Source organism: Acanthochromis polyacanthus, chromosome 3 (genome assembly GCF_021347895.1).
Source record: "Acanthochromis polyacanthus isolate Apoly-LR-REF ecotype Palm Island chromosome 3, KAUST_Apoly_ChrSc, whole genome shotgun sequence".
Taxonomy (NCBI): Eukaryota; Metazoa; Chordata; class Actinopteri; family Pomacentridae; genus Acanthochromis; species Acanthochromis polyacanthus.
The window spans coordinates 5,397,800-5,418,055 of NC_067115.1; positions in this window are offsets into that span (position 1 = coordinate 5,397,800).

Below are 20,256 nucleotides of genomic sequence, written 5' to 3' on the forward strand. Positions count from 1 at the left end.
ATTACACAGAGTCATATCTGCTGTATGGAGGCTTCACAAACCTATTGGCTATGTCCATATTTTATAGACAGTATATGATCGTGATCCGTTTTCAACCCTGAAAGTCTTGATCTTGACTCGGTCGTGATCAACGGGTTAAATTCACTGATGTCTTTAGCCTGTAAAGCAGAATTTTCAATACTGTTAATAAGCTGAAATAACACAAGCTGAGTAGATGTACCCAGTTACTTCACAATACAGAATACATTCAAATTTATGTACATCAACAAATACATATTCCAGCACATGCACTTAAACACAGACTTGATCCAAGCAAAGGACGGGGACCTGAGCAGTCCTCTGATAGGCAATTAGCTCGTGAAGTGACATAGACTTGCACACAGAACACACACAAATACACAAATACAAGTGCACAGATACAGTACACACACACACACACACACACACACACACACACACACACGCATGCACGCAAGAGGCAGAGCTGGCTTGCTCTCTTGATAGGCAATTAACTTACTTCAGACACCTCATCAGCAAGTGAACAAAAATCCCCCCTTTAATCGGACACACAAACACGCACACACACACGTCCTCGCAGCTTTTGCATATGCAGTGTTCATTGCAGCATTGACATGCAGCGTGAGAGGGAGAATCTGTTCCCATTGGTAGCGCCTTAGCATTGCTAAATTTCAAATACACACACACACACACACACACACACACACACACACACACACACACACACACACACACATAGACACACACACGTACACGTATACACTCATTGGAGGGATCAGGGGGCAGATGATTCGTCAGGAGTCCTGCTGAGTTAAGTAATCACACTCGGGTGTTTAATCACTAACGAGAACCTGATGATGCTCTTTAATTAACACAACACTAATTGAAGAGGGCTGGCGAATCACAGCTCTCGATCCTGTCTGTTATTTGAATAATTAGAGAGCAAAGGATTGTGGGCGAAGAGCCTCCAGCTGGAGGTTGGTCACATGCAGTTATTTTTGTTCCATGTAAATTTATTAGAGAACATGATTGCTGGCTAAAAAACTGTGTTGTGAAGGCGTTTGTGTTAAGTGTGAAAGAACTAATTCAGGAAATATTTATGTACAATGCGCATTTTATGTCTTGTTGAGATGGTTTACACAAAAACTACATCTCTGGGACACTGATGGAGTCGATCATACTTTAGATCTAGATTACTAGAAAGCAAAAAGTCATTGACAGATCCACCTGCTTTCTGTTCACTTTGGTAGTTTGCTTTTCATATTGGATAAATTAAAAATGTCTGCTATGAAAAAGGCAGATTTTTCAGTGACCATGGGTGTATTAAAGTTCCTCTTTGGTCTAAAAACTCATCTACATGTATAAAAGTAACATATTTAGAAGTTTTGCCATGAACAGAATCCCCTCCTGCCTTCAAACAGCTTAGATGTGACTCTACGTTGTTGGTTTCTCTCGAGTGTGCAGATCTCTTCTGCCGTCATCCCTACCTGTTCCTCCACCACTCAGTGCAGCTCAGCTCTCCTACAACGATCTTCAGGTTTGTGTCGTATGAAACCCTGAAAGTCTACACTCGTGTTTTGTGGCTGTCATTGCACTGCAGCTTCAAAGTGGGAATGCTCAGCTACAGCATGGACTACCTGTTTTGCTCTTGACATGTCCTTTAGCACATTAAAAACACCCTATGGGTTACCTTTAAAAGGAATTGGATGAAGGACTCAATGATGGCACATATTCAAATGAACATTGTTTGCTCGGAGAGAGAGCTGGAAAAGTTTCCCAGCTTCAAACATGCAAATGGACAAAGCACAAGCAAATTCAGAAAACCTCTTCACCATTTAAACAACACACATACAGGACAGGACTTATAAACCTTAGTACATCATAATATCACTGAAAGCTATCTGTAATTAAGATCTACTGACTGAAATAACATCGCATGACACATTAGACTCAGTGTATGTGATTTCTGATTTCTTCCCCAGAACATTTAAAATCTTTATAAAAGAAGATATGAAATTAACAGTGATCTCATTTAAATGTACAATTTCTGTACGTCTTGCAGAAGTTATAAATGTGGTATAATCAAACTCCGCTCTTCAGCTCGTTTCTCAAATGCACCACCTCCTCAACACCAAGGCGCTGGCAGAGAGCGTTCTGTGTTCAGCAAAGGATCGACTTTGTTCGACACTGATTTTCATGTTTCACACGCTGCACGTAGGAACATAATAACCATGATTCATAATTTACCGTGAAAGTACAAACATTTGTAGCACAGTTTGTGCGAGACGCTGATAGGATTCTGACATCTGTGAGGCAGTTGTAAAGAAGCGGGAAAACATCAAAACTTAGTCCAATCCTTCCTGTGTCAGCGCAAAGACCGGCTGCGAGGAGGTTGATGTGATTTCACTGGGTTGATTGGAGCGTCTCTGCTAAAGTGGGCCGAGAAGTTTGGTGAAGTTTTATGTGGGAGAGAGGGGGATAGGAGAGAGCATGGCAACACGGAGGAAGGATTAGTGTTTTGTTAATGAGGATTACCGTTCAAACCGGTGAAAAGCAACTAAGCTGAGCACCACCGTCATCAAACCGATTTAGTTCCTGGCTCCTATTTAGAAGGATTACGAGACAATGTTATTGTAATTACAATTGTTCTAGCAATGAGACTGTTAAAGCTATTCTTGTCTGTTGTTATTTTACACTGCATTACTAATATGGCGCCTGGTGTTTGTGTGTTTGCTCTAGTAATCACAGTTGCATGTTTAACATCTCCAGGAGTTTGTTAAGTGAGGAACGCTAACGGTGTTGGTATTTCACTGGTAAAAAATCTGTGCACAAAAAGACCAACAGTGACGCTGCACAGCTACATATTCTTTCTGTACTTTAGCAGGAGGAAGATTAATCTGAGAAATCTCTTCTTCTTCCTCCCTCCTCCACTTATTTCCCCACAGAAAGCTGCTGCAGCTGTCTGTTTATAGGTTGCACATGGGAAAAGGACAAAGGTTTGAACAGAGGGGGGATTTCGAGAGATAATTAAGGAGGAACGAACAGGCAAACTATTGAAGGAGGCACGGAGGAAGGATTGGGAGCAGAGAGGATAACAGAGGAGCGGAAGCTACCTTTGTTGTGTCTCAAACAAGTGGATCAACTCAGCTGCTTCTCAAACGCCATGAATATGTATTATATCAGGTCATTCATCCGCCGCCATTGTTTCTCCTCAAATTATGTCCCAGCAGAAGAACACTGAGGGAAGACAAAGGACAATTGGTGCAAATAAAAATGTAACAAAAACAAAAAAAGGCAGAGCTGTTCTTTTTATGTCCACGCAGGTTCCTTTGTGGCATTAGAGGAATCTTCAGAGATGACTCGCTTTTATCCCTCCCAATAATGCCATCTTTTGACGGAACAGCTCTAATTAACATCTATTTGAATAATCTGATTATTCTTAAAATGTGCTGGTGAGAAAGCAGGAATGTATAGCTTGAGTGTCTTTTGTCATCATTCACTAATGCACCAAAGGTAATAGGAGAAACACTCCACTTAAAACCTCATTTGAACAGAAGGATGTAGCAAACTAATTAAAGGGTTGATTGCTGGATTTCTAATCTGAAATTTCACGTGTAAAGACATAGGAGATTTCAGCTCCCATGTAATTTTTCTATTTTCCCCTAATTTAGCAATTTAATGAATTTAGAAAAAAAAATCTACATTTTCTAAATTATGACACAGCTTATTTCTGCCTTTTAGCTTTGCCAACAACATCCAGTGTGTTTGTAACGATGGAATAGATTGCCTTGTAATATTGGGCGTTCGTGGTACAAAGAGGATGAATTTTTAGAAGCTTTCTGATACTCTGACATTTCATTTCATCAACCTGACCTCCCCTGAAAAGCGACATTACTGACTGATTGTTGAGGAGGCTAAAATAAAAGATGTTTTTGAAGGCGACTTCATACAGTTGTGGATTAAGTGCATATAAACTTTCTGAACCTTTCAGAAAAGCAGTAGTTTCCTCCATCACACCTGTCTGCTTTCACTGTGGGCTGTGTTACTCTAAATACTGCTACTACTCATATATGCTGTTTCTGTGGACACTGATATATGCTTTTTGGGAGTCATTAGCTGTCTTTTCCTGAAAGTGTCAATGGATTTGAAGCAAACTTTTGAAATCCCATTTAGAAGAAGGAAATGAAATTGAGATTGAAGCTTGTTTCTCTTCATCGTTCTGCTTAACTGTAGTAAACAGAGTAGAAGGAGCCAGACACATTGTTTGCCAACCATTAAATAAATTCCAAGAAGATGAGGCAAACTAAGCATTGGCCACCTGAAAGGCAAAAGTGGAGAGAGGTCTTAAGGAATTGTTTTCCGCTGGGCAAGTTGTAATTGTTCTTTCATGTAAGCTATTAGCCATATGTTATGCTGTCTGGAAGCAAAGGCAGTGTAAGAAGGGAAAACAGTTGATCAGTCATGTCAGTAATTATTCTCCATGTCAGAAATTTTAACATAAAGGTACTTCTATCAATAACTATTCACATCAGCTCTTTTTTTTTTAAGTCAAAAACCACCTCGAGCGTGCACAGAAACTATAATTTAGCAAAAACTGTTTACATTTTGCCGTTTTGACGCAGGTGGCATTTTTCTGACTTTAAGCTGTACTAACACCTGTCAGTAGGGCTGGGCGATATGGCCAAAAAATAAAATTGCGATTTTTTTAGTCATCTTGGACGATTACGATTTTAATCGATTTTTGTTGTTTCTTTGCGGTCTGTTTGCTATGGCTAGTGCCAGCCATGCTGCACTCCCGTAGCTGCCGGCACTCTTCCCATTCTTTAGGATGCCTCTGCCGGAGGTGCTGAAAGAGGTTAGTTGTGCTGCTACTCTTCGTTTTCACAGTACTTTTGCAAACCTTGCACATGACTGTAGTTTGCTCTGTGTCAGTCTTGTCAAAGCCGAACCATTTGCATATAATCGATGTAACATGAGGCCCTTTTCTCGCGACCAACTCTTCGTCTGCTGTTCTGTCCGCCATGACGGGGGTGTGAGTGTTTTGGAGGAAGGAGATGAGAGGCGGAAGCAAACGCCAGTGCACAAGTCGTGAAAGGCAGAAGAAGAATCTGTATTGTTATATATTTAACATCGCCTCGATATTACGATTTGGCAAATTTTCAAATCGTCAGGTTTTAAAAAGGCGAATTAATCGAATTAATTCGATTTATCGCCCAGCCCTACCTGTCAGTTGTTTATACTGAAATGTACTAGTACCAAAAATATTCCTATAACATCGTCTACTAACATTCATGGGGCCCAGAGGATACATTTTAAGGAAGATACTGATTCCCCATCTTCTAATTTTACTATGTCTGTCTAGATGGCACATATCTGTCTTCTAATGACGGTCAGTTATACGACTAAAATTTTTATCAAATTTCAGTTAATCATTTCGATTAAAATTTATTTATGCTATATTTCAAAATGTGGATAAATAACATAAGGGAACATGGGTAGTCACCTTAAGGTTCACATTTGGCTCTTAGCATAATGCCCACATTACTTGCAGCCAGTGTTAGCTAGCTAGCTAGATAAATTAAGATGATCAACATGTTCACATTCTGCCTGCTAAACATCAGCATGCTAGCATTGTCACTTTAAACATGATGCTAAATGCTAGCATCAGGATTTTACCATCCTGATGCGAGCATTTAGCTCAGATCACGACTGTACTCAATCACAGTCATGATCTAGGCTGCTAACATGGTCAAGATCTCTTAAAGCTTAAACCTTTACCTTAACCTCTGTTTTACGAGTGTCTTTGACTCAATGCAGCCGTGACCTTCAAACATCTAGAAGTTAAGAGAAATGGGGATTGTTAAAGGACTGTAAAAACAAAAAAACTGAATAAAAACAACGGTATTAGATTGTTTCCAAAAATACACTCGTTTTGTAAATGTAATAGTATGAATCAGCTTATTAGAATAGGCACAAAAGTCAGTGTTTTTCTTTTAAATTATGTGTTGTTGCCATTATGTTTGATCAAATTGAAATATACGGTATCATACTCACACTGAATTGACTTTATGTTGGAGAAAGTCATCTAAAGCAAATTCACATTGACCCATGTCTTTCTACTCACTTTTCAGAGGACTTCTATTGAGTTTGTAATAACATGTAGTCTCTAAAATGTATTAAATTCTCTTTGTCAGAGTCCCGGAATATATTTATGCTTATAAACGTTTTATATAATGATGATGACTTCAGATTCTGATATACGATATATATTTTTTATTATTCCCAAAGTATGCTATGAGTTGATCTACTACATGTGTATGACTTTTGGGAAAAAATTGATGCTAGCAAAGTTAATATATTAAAGTCTCTATATGGTCTGTGACTGAAACAAGCACATTTTTAAAAAAACAAAACACCCTTAGTGAACATTCTTTTTTTTTGGTTTGTTTTTAGGTTCTATATCTTACTGTTATCTACTCATACATACATGTTTAAAATGATAATGTTTCTAGTGAAATATGATTTCTAACTCAAAATGTCAATTTTGTGCTGATTGTTTGGGTGATGCTCACTCAGGAGACAGAATGAAATGTCCTTTCTTTCAAGCGACTTCCATTTCCAAGCCAAACAATGAACATGAGAAGCACACACACACACACGCACACACACACACACACACACACACACACACACACACACACACACACACACACACACACACACACACACACACACACACACACGCTTTACATGAGCACAAACACAATAATATAGGTAGCACTCACCTGGAGGGAACAGAGGAACAAGGGGCTAATTAGTGATGATGAGAAGTTAATTTAGTCAGACACCTCAGGTAATAGTCTCCCCCCTCCTGTCTTCGTCTCCCTCCCTCTCACCTTCCCTCTCCCTCAATCCTTCCCCACTCTGCATATTGCTTTTGCTCTGCATCCCACCAATTTTCATGTTCAGACAAGGTGTCAAATGTTCTGTTTTGTGCTTTTGTGTCCCTTTAGTCTGTCTCTATCGCTCTGTCTTTTCCTCCATGAAACACTCACACCAACACATACCCACATGTATTCTTCAGAGACAGAAAAGGCTGCAAAGCAGGTGAAATTGTCAAGTGGACTAAGTGGGAAATTACATTATATTCTGCTTTGACTTTGCTGAATTGTATTTTGGTGTGTGTGCATGTGTTTTTGTGTGTGTGTTTGTGAGAGAGAGCGAGCGAGCAGGCGCGATGGTTCCTGAGCTAAATGTTTGCTAGCAGGTGAGCCTGTTGTTGACAGATGGTGTTTGTGAGAGAAGCTCGCTCCCTGCAGAGTCTCACCCCAGGAAAATGCTCATGCGAACGCAGACGGGCCCACTGTACGAACACAAACACACACACTCGTACTGTACGTGTACATACATAGAGCGCTAAAACACCATCACGAGGTCTCTGAGTGGATTATAACCTGTTCAATTTGTGTTGTTCACAGCCAGTTCACAGCACAGCCAGGTGAGACAGACCACAAAGGAAACCAAACACACAAATTGTGAGGAGAGGAAAAGATCCCTGAGTGGGTACAGTTACAAACACCCTAATGTTTATGAGAGATAAAATAGAGAAACTCATTTTTGTGGACAGAAATGTACCGTTTTCAAATGTTGCACCTAATATCTCCATTAATGGTTAAAGTGCTTTTGATAAATGGCTTATAAATCTATACAAAAAAATTAAAGAGTCATTTAAGCCTCTGAAAGACTGGATTTCAACTGCACTGTTGCATGATGACTGCCCTGGTGCTTATCCTCAGAAATGAATGTTTTTCGTTCTAAAGATGCAGTTAAGCCTGTGAATGACGAAGCGGTGTGTCATAATGTGTGGTAAGGTAAACAGCAGCACGGGTGCAAAGTTTCTGTGACGGCAAAACTGACGCTTTTCTGCTGTGACCTCAACATGAGCAAACATAGCAACATAGTGAGTAAGTTCCACTTCAGCAGCACCCTGGTCCAGGCTGAAATAGCTCCACAACTACTGAATGGTTAAAGCTTGTATGAACATTCAAGGCCCTCAGAGGATAAACCCTACTCAGTGTGGTGAACGTCAGACCATATTTCTCGTTAGTGAAATGTCTCAGTTGCTAAATGATGAGTTGATTCAGGCATTCTTGTCAGACTGGTGAAAAAAAAAACATTTAGTGGATTTTGGTCAAGGAACATAGTTAAAATTCTACCAGCTAAACACCTTGGACCATGGTCAGTCAATCTGGATGACAAAAAAGCAAATCTTGGAATTCCCATATTTTGTTGTCCAGGATCAGATAATCCATTATACTTTTGAACTGTTTTTTCAAAGCAACATTGGATTGGATATCCTGATCCAGATGAAATTTTCCAAGATTTCCAGCTTTTTTCATAATACAAAAATCACTGTGAAGGCTACAAGCTAGTGAAGAACCTGTAGAAGAGGCAACATTTCATTTGAGGAGACAAAACAGGACAATAAACCAACACAAACACCCACTTCTATGTTCGGTTTCTTTTAAACTTCAGACCCTCATTTGAAACACAATAACTAAAAGCATCCAGACAAACATATAATATTCACAGAAACATTATGCACGTTTTGAACACACATTTTTAATCACAGAAAAAAGGAACGGAAAATGTCCAGAGATCTTCATTTCACAAATTGCAGTTCAAATATTAATTTTATTATTTGATTGATATTGACAGCTGTTTAGGGGATATATTTAGGTCTAACTCTAAATAGGCAGCCTGTCCTACTTTTTGTATTTAACCGCTGTAACAGTTAACACGTGAAGTGCAATATATTAAAAAAAAAATCATATATACAACATGATAAAAACGTGTTTAAATGTATTTCATTCCTGAAATCCATCCTTCTTCTTGGATCAGGAGAATCCAGACTATTCACAGTCCTACTGAATAGTTTTGAGCAGCACATACTGAAAGTTTGATCCAAGATGCTATTAATCTGGTTTCAGAGTCCTTTATTTTATTAATTTTTTTTAACCACCCATTTTTAAGATTCGATCCAATCCATTAGTTTGCTTCTGACCAACTGGCCCCAGCAAGCCATCCATGTCAGTGTGAGACGTAGGAGTCGTACAGAGGCTGCCGGCTCCTGCACACAAAGCAGCAGCCATTTGTGAACTTTAAAAACATGCTCTCTGTCTCTTTAGCTATTTGATGCATCAGTGAAACCCGTTGATCGTTGAACAGTGTCAACACTTGAAAAGCAAATCGGAAAAAAAAAATACCCATCTTTACTGAAACCACTAAAGGCTTAAAGAATTCAGCACTTCATTATAAGAGTTGTGAGTCATATTTTAACAAGCTGTAAGCTTGAATAATTATTTGGAACTCTCATTTTTTATCAGAAAGTGGCACCAAAACAAGGAAACAAGCAAGCAAAGAGTAGAGTGAAACTTACACTGATGCCAAAAGCTGAAACCCTCCAACTTGTGACACCATTTTCCTCCCCAGCCGGCCGACCACACATAGACAGCAGCCATTTTGTGCCTCTGAGATCAGATTAGTAGTCTGGTGGCGGCGCTTCCCATCAGCAGGTCCGCTGGAGCGTGGCAACTGTGGAGGAGTCACTATTAGAGCTAATGGCAGACTAAACAGCCTTTAAGTCAGGCCTGTTGTGTGTAATGAGACTTTAAGTGTGATGACAAGAGGTGGAAGAGGAAGGAAGAACACAGCTACACTGACAACTAGACGTTAAACAACCACTTACCCGCTTCTTTAGAGCTATATGGAGCTGATGAATACGCAAACCAAAACAAACATGAGGAGAAGTAAGTGAACTGCAAGGAAACAGCTTAACTCGGGGTGAAATCGTAGAGAAAGTAGACGGAGAGAGGAAGGCAGTCCAAGTGTTAGAGAAGAGACACAGAGCAGGGAGGGGGAGCGAGTGAGAGCTCCTGTAATTAGTCAGTTAATTACATCTGGATGGTGATCTGCTGGGGGGGATGGATGTTGTTTGAGCTGTGTGTGTGTGTCAGTGTGTATGAGTGTGTGCCTATCCTTGGCGGCTGTGTACACTCCAGAAAGCGTTTACTGAAATGGGAGCTAATTCTCGCTGTCTGAGGCCATTACGGTATTAATTTAATTTGGGTTAGCTGTCGCTAGCTCATTAACACATCTAATTAATTCATTGACATCAGAATTAAGTTGTTTCACTGAAACTGACACCTCTCTCTCTCTCTTAGAAGAGAGAGTGGGAGGAGAGGGAGCGACAGATTGAACGAGAAACAGAGATAGTAGAGGAGATGGAGAGGGAGGGGAGTGATGATGGATGGAATCGTATCTACAAGAAAAATGCTATTAATAAATTTTGTCGGCCGCGGTGAGTAGTGTCAATCTGTTATGTAGGAAATAAGGAAGAGGAATGACGGCTAAGATGGAGCGCAGAGGTGCAGATAATGGTTGTTAAAGGAAAGCGAAACAAGATGGAAAGCTGATTCTGTGGTGGTTTAGTGCAGTCCTTGGAGAGGTGAGGAATTCTGGGGAGAACTGGGACTTCTGAGACACATCAGTACTACATTTCTGGTAGAAATAATGAAATGATTATAGAGTGTTTAACATTTTTAGAAAAACTGTAACTTTTGGGGGAAGTTTTAAAAGAACCACAGCCATGTGTCATTTGTTCTTGGCTTCCTTAATGACCTCTAGAAGTGTTTCAACATCCTTGTGATGCTTGATGATTATGACAACATAATGAGTTCAGTTAGTGTATGTTTTTTGCAGAATGTTATGTGTTGTTCTCTGTCACATCTATGAATAACTTGCTTAGGTTTGAAGAAAGATCACTATCATGATTTACAGAAACTGTTGAGCTAGCAGAGGCCTCCTGCATTAAAGGTGAAATCTGTGATTATTGATATTTTGCTAGTTAGCACATTTAGTTAGTTAACGTGCCAGATTTACCGTCCTTCTCCCTTCCTTCCACCATCCACAGTCATGAATGAGCACAAAGATACGCAGGACTTGCTTTGTGAATTTGTCTGAGCCATTCTGTTGGACAAACGCGTCATCTTTTTCTCTCTTTTTATTTTTTTATAGAATAAATCTTCATAGAATTTGACAAAAGCCTGTTGGATTAGTTCACTGATTCCACCTTTACAGTCACTTACATAACAAGTCGATCCACCCCGACATCACATCAGTGCCACCACTGTCATTCTCTCTATATATGTTATATTTTCAGTTAAATGTAGGAACACGCTATTTTAGATTTTTTTCTACTTTTGAGTGCAGTCTCTCAAAATGTCACTGTTATAAATTAGATTAAATAAAAATTAAAGCCTTTTCCCTCAGCCTCTTCTTCCCTCCTGCACCCTCTGCTCCCCACAGAAAGTAAAAGAACATAAATGAAAAAAGAAATGTCAAAGGAAAGTAGAGAATCCTGCCATAACTATATTAGAAATAGAAAGAAATAACTCTCTTGAGTCACATAACACATCTCCTGCCATAATTACTCTGCCAAGGAGTTATGCGACTATCGGCGTTTGTCTGTTTGTCTTTTAGCAACATTACTCAAAAACAGACTGACGGATTTGGAAGAAATTTTCAGGGAAGATCAGAAATGACACAAGGACCAAGTGATTAGATTTTGGCAGTGATGCAGCTTATAGTCTGGATCCATGGATTTGTTAAAGATTTCTGTGTCATTGTGAGATAGCAGCACAGGGTCACTGTAACCATGACAACAAATGAACACTATGTCAGCTGCCTGCTGATGATCACATGATTGTGATACTACTACAAATCCACTGCTGTGGACTTATTGGGACTGATACAGGAACAACTGATTAAACTGTGGGGGTGTTTCGAGTCCCATCAATTCCCGCTGCCCACTACATATTTAGATCATGCGATTCTGTATCCATACATCATGTGGACATGCATAACACACGCCTGTGCTCAACGTAAGGTCATTTTGTTTGTAGGTAGATCTGTATTAAATTATATGTTGCCAGGATTTCTGCCACAAATTTTGTCAAGATTTCAGCAGTTGGAAATGATAAATTGACTGAGCAGCCTTGGAGTACTTTCCTCTCCGAGTACTTTTCTTGCTATAACATTCTTTCATGTGGAGCAACTGTGCAAAAATGTTTGGTTGCTTGTGCTTCGATAACATTTAAGAAGTTTGAGTTTCATTTGTGGAATCAAAAGCACGTTAATGCTGAAAAGGTTTTAAACAAATGCCATTATAGACATGACCAAAACATCTTCAGTAATGTATGACATAGCTGCAGATCCGTTACAGCCAGATCTCACATGGATAAACCAAAACATGGTGAGTCGTGATCTTGATCTTTTTACATCGACACGGTACGAGCATCGGCCAGGTAATTAGAGTTTAGAGAGCGGATTATTTTAGTGCAACCTGGCATGGATGTGCCCTTAGAGGTGGGACACCTTTGGAAGTGGCACGCAGTGTGAACCTGGCTAGAGGTAGGGATTATTTGGATGTAACACACAGTGGGTTTCTTGTTAGAGGGGGGTGTCGTCACAGTCTGTCTCTGTGGTAAATTTGATTAAGGCTGGCGGGAGGAGGTGGTCCAACCGTGAACAGGTGCCCCTCACAGCTGAGTCGGGTTCAACCCTTGGTCTCTCTCCCTCTCTCTGACATTGTACTTCCAGCTCCTTCCTGCTCTTTGTTCCGCCTCCGTCTATCCGTGTAATCTCTCTCTATTTTCACCGCTGTCTCTCCTCGCCGCCGCTGCCCCTCCGCTTCATCTGTCTCTGTTTATCTTGTAATCAGCGGTGGGAATGGAGGCCTCGTACAGCATTCAGGACCTCCACCTTGAAACGCTTCTCCATCCTTCGCTCATCTTCTCAGCAGCGTGACTTTCACTGACCTTCACAAACCTCACCAGCCGTCTCCCCCTCCGTCTGTTGGTTACATCTCTGCTTCCTGTGTTTTCAGCGCCCCCTCTCCTCTCTGTACTACCCACCTGTTTGGATCAGTCCAGCCAAACTCAGACCACCGGATCAAATCTTGAGTAAAAACACTCACATCTTGAGCAGAAACACTAAATTCATTATGCTTACTTGTGATACTGCACTTTAAATCTCATTACATACCAGTAAATTCCTCTCTTTTTTAACAGCTTGGACCCAGTTTTTCCATAATTTTGTACAAACTGTGTCTGAAGGGACAGGAGACATGAGATGATCAGAACTGGCTCTGTCATCACTTTTTATCGACTGAGGCAGTAATTACATTTCTTCTGTTACCTCCACTAATTACTAATTAGTAACTTGTTTGAGTAATTTGTTACATTAATGAGGTTGCTTAACACATAGAGAAACTAAAGCAGCAACATTGTAACACAACAAGAAGCCAGCCTGTATATTGAAAGAATAAACCCATCTTTGACAGTTAGCGTTCCATGTTACTGCATGTTACTAACTCTGAACAAAACAAGATGATTCCTCAACATGAGCTTAACATTCTATTTTTTAATTATTGACAGGAATATGCCATAGGAACCCCTTATTTGGTGTTAATAAAAGAGGACTTCCTTTACTGATGAAAGCCTTGTATGACTCAGTGAAGCATCAGCTCAATAATGCATGTGACCGTGCTGCTTCAGAGAAGCTCTGCAGTGAATAGGTTTTATTTTCATATCATCACTGTGATCTTTTGGGCTAATTTAGCAGTGGTTTGACATACAGCGGGCCTATTATGCTGCACACACGGTTATGGCTTTGAGAGTGTATTTGAACACAGATACAATTACCAGACCACCGTTTCCACCAGAGGAAAGTGTGAGCACTGTAGATCATGCAGTTTTAATCGCTTAGGAACTTTAATGTGAGGATTCACATTTAGGCATGATTAGATTTGATGTTGTAGTTTTTCTGGGTTGCAATATAAGCATTCAAAGTATCTCTACTATCTTATATTTATGTGTGTGTTTTTGTTAGTTTTTTTTGGAATGATTTTTTTAGTGTAAAAAATCCATTTGTTCATGTAATTTGCATATTCTCCATGTGCCATGTAGGACTTCACTGGGTGCTTTGGCATCCCTCTCACCATCCAAAGAGTTGCTTGGGTTAATTGGTGATTTTGAATTGTAGGTGTGATTTTCAGCAAGCATGGTTGTCTGTCTTTAAGTGTTAGCTCTGTGATGGACAAGCACCCTGTCCAGAGTAAACAGTGCCTTTCGTCTTATGTCAGATGGGATAGATTCCAGCCCCCTGTTACCCTCTACAGGATAAAGCAATTTATAGATAGTGGATGGATTTCTTGAACCCTTAATGTCTCCATTCTTTCTCCTCGCCCCTTTACTACCAAGATTTTTTTTGCGTTTTACTTCCATGAGTATCTATGAGTCTGCTGTAGACTATTGCAGACACCTGTGTGCTGATTTGGGCCGAAAGGGCACCAGTATGCATGTGTGGTAAATATAGGCAACAATGTCCTGTCCATGTATGGAACAGAGTCTTCCATGTACACCTATGTGTCTGCAACTGAACACATATGAGCCTCGGGGAAAAATCAAGCCTTAACAAAATGTCTTGTCTAAGCTGACGTTGATGGTTTGTGTTTGACTGTCCACCCACAGTCTATAAAGTACAGGAAAGCTCCGACTTACATTGGAATTCTGTTCCTATGGTGCGACTTAACATGATTTTCGCCGTAAGTTGGAACTCACATATGTACATAAGTACCTATGTATCCTTTCACATGTTCAAGTATGCGCTTCTATTGCCGATGATCGTCGAGACTGTCGTGCAAGTCAGGCCAAGCAACCAGCCGATGTTCATCAGTATTTCACCCTTTTCCAAGCATTTTATTCTATCTAATTTCACTTCCATGGAGACGGCTTTCCTTCACTTGGAAGCGCTGCCATCAGAGGAGTCTGACTTATGCTTGGCAGCAAAAAGTGATGATAGGCAAAAAGTTTCAGAAAAAACAACACAAACAAAAGAAAGCGAATGAAGCGAATCCAACGTGGCGTACAAGCGGTGAAATTTGTTTTCACGTTGCAAACTCTTTACGTCAGAATGATGGAACAAGACTTTCTTTATAAATTTCTGAGAGGTGCAACGTTACCACGAAACGCCGTAGTTTGAGGGCGTCGTAAACCGAGGATTTACTGTGATTCAGATGAGGAGCTGTAATGACATAATAATGTTGGTAGTTACACCGACTTCACATTGAAGTGAACTTTCTGTGTCAGTGTAGTGGAAACAAAATTGAAGTTGTAGGAAGTTAAACTGGCTGGATTATCTGGATCCACTTTGAGTTCAGAATTTCTAGTTCTTCAAAACCTCTGTTTATTAAATAACAGATAACTAAAAGACCTTTGATTAAAGAGGAAGGATTCCATTGTGATAACTCAGAAAGACAAATGCAAACTGTTTATTTTTTAATTTTATTTTGATGATCCTGAACATTCCAGTTCAGTTTCTTCACCAAACATAGAAATAGATATCAGCTCTCAGTCCGTCTTCTGTCAAGACCATGAATTTGACCTGCAAAGATACATGGATACAGGGACTATACAGAGAAATTCTCTCTTACCTCTGGAAGATGGCATTTAGTATATTATGGTTAACTGGAGCAGTGTGAACTTCCGCATAAAAACAACTCAAAGCCAAACTTGCTCCTGTTCAGCTGTCAACTCATCTGGCACCGTGGGAGAGAGGAACATGCCGCGAACAACCAGAAACAGATGTTGTACAGCTACTATATGTGTATAATCTGTGTTTGAGGTGCAGTTCAGTCCCTATAACCCAGAATCAAACCTCTAAACTCGACACAATGTCGCTAAAAAGCAGCACAATGAGAATTCAGTGTGATTATTTGGCTGCTTTGTGAGCCCACCCAACATGCTGACAACATATTAACCTGCTGAATACGCTGTCATTAGAACAGATGAATCAGTCAGTCTGTTTCTGTGGGAAAATCAAATAGGGCTGAAGTTGTAAAGCAGCAAAATGATCGTTCGAAAAAGTCCCAGTCTGTCACCTTTCCACTGTATCAGACAGCTACTCCCAGAGGAGAGAGAAAGAGGGAAGTGATCGACAGAGAGAGAAACCTCACCTCTTTAGGACCGAAGAGCTACATCACCAGCTGCAGCAATTAACCCCTTGTTCCTCTGGGGAACCATTAGAAGGTAGAATAGCCTTTAAAATTGCATATGGCTGCAATTAGGGCAGAGAAAGTGATGAAATGATTTGGCTTGGATTTTTCTGTATAGATTTTTTTAGGAAATGGCCCTTTTTATAGCACCATAAATTGGAATTAAAAGAGCAAAGTGCTTTGGCTTCTCCGATCCTCACTGGTCATATCCCCTTCCCTTCCTCACTTTCTGTTCTTTTTGCTATTTTTCTTTCTTCATATCCTCCTTTTTTCCTCTCCTCTTCTTTCATCTCTTTTGAACACCCTTATTCCTCTCAGATCATCTCCTTAGCCCTTGTTTCTTCTCTCTAGTCTCTTCTCCTTTATTTTTGTTTTCGTACTCTTTCTCTTCACACCTCCTTTTGTTACTCTTCCCTTTTCTCACTTTTCTCCTTCCCTTTTCCCTTTCCTCTTCCTTATCGCCTCTTCACTCATTTCTTGTCTTTCTTCCTCTCTGCCTTTTCATTTCCCACTCCACCTTTCCAATCTTTTCTCTTTTCTTTTTCTCTCCTCATTCTCTCTTTCTCCTCTAACTTGTCTTTGCCTCCTTTCTCTCTTTTCCACCATATTCTTTACTTTCTGTTCTTCTTTCTTTACTCTTCTTTTTTCTTCCACTCTCCTTCGTTCACTTCCACAATAACAGAAGGAGATGGCTTAAACATCTGTGTCATCAGTGCAGATTAATGTCCTAATAATATTCACAGATGTCATTTGAAAATTCACCGTTTGTTTATTTTCCCCCTCCGAGCTCACCCGCTCTCTGTCGTTTTTCGCCTCCTTTTCTTTCTCCTGTCAATAAATCACAGGACTAATCACGGGCTCATCAAGGGCTTCAAAGCAGCCACTTAAGACCGCCTGTCTCGTTTGAGTGTGACACACACGCACGCCTCTCCGGCAGCAGTGTTTTTGAATCATTCTTAATCGGGATAATTACACATGAGAGGAACTAAATGAGCGAAGTGTTGAGTAAAAAGAGGGCAGGACGCCGAGAGCCGATAGAGGGAAGGAAAAAAAAAAGGGAAAACAGCAAAGTGCTTCCTGACACGTTTATTCATTTGCTTATTATTTTGCTGCTGTAGTTGTTTGTTTACTCATTAAGGATAATCCAATTAAAGCACTTAAGAGCAGCTTAAGAAGAAGCATACACACAAACACATCTCAGAGTGGGTCCAGTCTTGGAGAGAGGACAGGTTGTGGTGGGGTCTGTAAAGCCTGCCGTTTCCACCCCTCCCTGCCTCTGCAAACAGGGTTTCAGGATGGAGTGCCAGGGGCTTGGGGCGCTGAGACCATAACATGCCTCCATGGCGGCTCCATGTTGGCTCTGGAGCCGGTCAGTCGCCTGCCTGCCTGCGTCCCCCCGCGGCGCTTTCCTGTCGTGTGTTGGCTGACTGGTCCCCCAGTGCACATATGCCCACTTACACTGTGTTCCTCTCTAATTAGCTGCTCTTGTCTACACAGACGCACAGGCTTTGTTAAAACATTGCAATGCCTTTCCTGGCATGTTCTAGTCTTGTATAAATGGATCCTCCTCACATCATCAGACGATGCAGCGGGGGCAGCAATCCTGGCCTCGTGCGCCGCAGACTGGACTAATAAAGAGGACACTCATGGCTCGTTTTACACCAAACAACCAATAATGATCCGGAGGGCAGGTTACCTTGGTAACCTGAGGGTGTAGAAATGCCTCTGACCTCGTTTCTGTTGGTTTTTGATGAGTCATTTATTTGTAAGGTCCCTCGCTGGCTTACAGTGAAACCAACACTTCTTTTTGTACAGTCAGATTTTATTACTCTCACACCAAATCATCTGCTATCTTTGTTAATTCCTCTTCCTGTGACAGAGAGAGAGAAAGAGCCTGTGAGTGACTCTACTTTAGAGTTTGATCATTAATTATTAGTCTCCGGTTCCTCTGAGAAGAGAAGCTGATGACAGCTAATTAAGGATGAAGTGATGTATATGCTCCCTCTCCCTCTCTCCGTTTCTCTCCCCCTCCTTCCTCTCAGTCTCTCTCCCTCTGCCCACCTGCCAACTCATATGCTGGAGCTATAGGCAGTGAAAATCTGAAATAAATGTAGGGACAACTGCATCAGCCATTGTGTTTAGCACAGGTGGTGCTTCTATGTAAAGAGGGCTTTGTGAAGTGACTTTGAACGGGTATGATATGAAATACTGGGATATTTTAGTCGATAAGACTGGTGGTATATGCATTCTTCTGGTTAATAAATCCCACTGGAAGAACCACGACCAGTAACCCAACCAAAACCAACTTCCCCTTCTGGACTTCAGCTCTCGGCTCCATTTTCATTCTTGCAGAAAACACATTTACTCTTTAAAAGGAGGACATTCATTTTCTAAAACAACTAGACATTGCAGTTTTATCTAAAAGAAGTGCGTATTGTATTAGTTTGCGGCTCTTTTCAGCGGTCATTTAATATACATTTGGTGCTGTGCTGAGCAAAATACAAACAAAATGTAGCAGTGGAAGGTTTGCAACAGTTTGGCTCATTGATATATTTGTAATGGCTTCTTAGATGCTGTGGGCACAGAGGAAAAAGACGTATGAGGTTTGGACTACTCAGATTATACTTTGGGTTTAGTCTTTACAGTAAGTATAATCATAACACCTTTCCAAAGAAAGTGTTACAAAATGCCTTGCGCTTAGCAAACAACAAGCACAGAGATAATGAATCAATGATAACACCAACATGTCACACCACTATGTTTCTGACGGGCAGGTCCACCGTTTGTCCATCGTGCTGTGCTGACATGCATGAACACGCAGGTGACAGGAGGCTCTCTCTGCAGAGCCTGCTGGCTGCATTAGGCCGTTTACAAACTGCAATTTTGTTGTATACACATGCCATCGTACGCCACTGGTGGCACCAAAAACACGTAGATGTTCTGGGTGTTGATGTAGTTTCAACACTGACACAATAAACAGTGGTGTGGGCGTCCCTACACAGGACACTTTGAGCATCCAGCACTTGAGTTTGTGCATTCAGATGAACCGTTACGCATCAGTTTGTGGTGAAAACGTACACGCCCAGAACCAATGTTATGAAAATAAAGATCCGATGATCATACATCGACCCATAGCCCCCCTTTTTTGTAAATTTATTGATTTTTTTTTACATAAACACCAACAACAAACACTTTTTATTATAATTCCTCTGTGATTGTAATATTAATTGGATATTTTATAGCTGAAAAATAACCACTCTGTTGTCTCTCATTGCTTTTACCTCAAATATATTGTAAGCAGTTCCTTTTTTTCACTTATCATTAGCAGACTTATACACTGTAAAACAGATTTTAAAATAGTTTTGCCTGTTTTTTTAAATTTACTGTTATTTTACAGATTTTTTTCGGTTGTATTAAATTGCAGATTTAAGAAAACAGTGAAAAAAAATGTCAATTGATATTTAGACTGTAAAAAAATGCCAAAATTGTAGATAATGTCTACATCAAAATATGATTTTAAAAAATGCTGATTTGTTCTTTTTGACTGATATCAATAATTTGCAGATGTCTGTCATTATTTTTACTGCTATTTACAATCTTTAACATTATTGTATTCCACAATTTTAAAAATATTTTTCTCTATAGTCTTCAGCAATATTGAGCTAAAATCAGCTGATATATCAAAACAGTGACATATTCCATCTACTTAGTTAAGTTTAATCCCAAAGGCTTGCTATATAAGCATCAACTGGTGGGGTCACCACTTGTTTTCTGCTCCATCACATCACAGACCCACGGAGCAGTGACTGGCAGATAGATCATCATGTCACCCCTGCCTTGCTTCCTCTGCCCTCGAACAGTGATGATGATGTCTTTATGACAAGTCCCTGGGCAGGAAGAGGGGAAGAAGAGGGGGAGCGGCGGTGGAAAGAGAGAGGTGTTATTTTTAAGGTTTGCGGATGGAAAATTGTGGCACATGACCGCAGTTGGACCACGGCTACGGCAAGCCCGACGGGACAAACAGTCAGAAAGGTAGATTCCAATTTGCGCCAGAGGTATGAAAGCAAACATATACCAAATTTAACTGGAGAAAAGATACTAAACATGACTGAGCAGGTTTTTGT